Raw genomic sequence first — 987 nt, forward strand, 5'->3', positions numbered from 1 at the left:
TTACTTATGATTCGTATTGTTCGATGTTGGATGCTCGTGTAAATAAAAATAAATCGAACAGCGAAAGTTTAATCCAGTGTTTTTTTTTAATACTAGACCAATATGAATAATTTTAAGTAACAAAAAGACGAGAATACAGTGTTCAGATGTCTGATACATGAATTTCTTTTTTGGATAATTCTCCACAAGCCTCTATAATTTCCCGTCACATTTTTTCAAACTCTAAAAAATGATTAGAAAAAGTCAAAAAATTCATTTTGCCCATTTATTTTACATGGGAAACTTCATTTCGAAACCGGCACCTGTTAAAATCAAAATTAAAAAAAAATTAGGGAATTTCTTTTTTCGGGTTTGGAATGAAATATGGGGGATCCTTGCCCTCTAGCACGTAAAATACTGGCCATGCATTCTTGGACCAGCCTATTGTTCAGATTGGCGCTCCTATGTTTTCGCTCGTACGAAAAAATAAATGCGTTTCTTTTTTGTTTATTGCAAAAAAAAAATTAGCAAAAATAAATAAATTGAGAAAAAAATACGTTCTTCTAAATTTTATACAGAATTGTTCATGTTAAGTATATCGAGCAGGCTATCTAAAATTTTTTTCATAATTAGCCATAGAATATGAATCAAAAATTACTTTTTCAATTTTACCTTCATAAGGGGCATTATTCCTCAACTGCCCCAACTCAAAAAGTCATGTTTTTCGATTGTCTCTAAATTCTGGGAATATGTTCGCCTACCCAACAGTAGTTAATCCACAAACTTATAGACCAGGATTACCAACCCTCCCCAAGTGAGGGGGGCTTGAATTTTCAACCACAATGCCTGCAGGGGTAGTTTCAAACGCTTGTAACTTCCTTTCTAATTACGCGATTTAAAATTTTGATGAGGGTTTTGGAAAGTTCTTTTTACACGCTTTCATCCTATTTTATTATTTATAACAAAAAAAATTGTTTAAACAATTTTTTCAATAAATCAATTGTTTAT

This window comes from Belonocnema kinseyi, chromosome 7 (genome assembly GCF_010883055.1).
Source record: "Belonocnema kinseyi isolate 2016_QV_RU_SX_M_011 chromosome 7, B_treatae_v1, whole genome shotgun sequence".
Taxonomy (NCBI): domain Eukaryota; kingdom Metazoa; phylum Arthropoda; class Insecta; order Hymenoptera; family Cynipidae; genus Belonocnema; species Belonocnema kinseyi.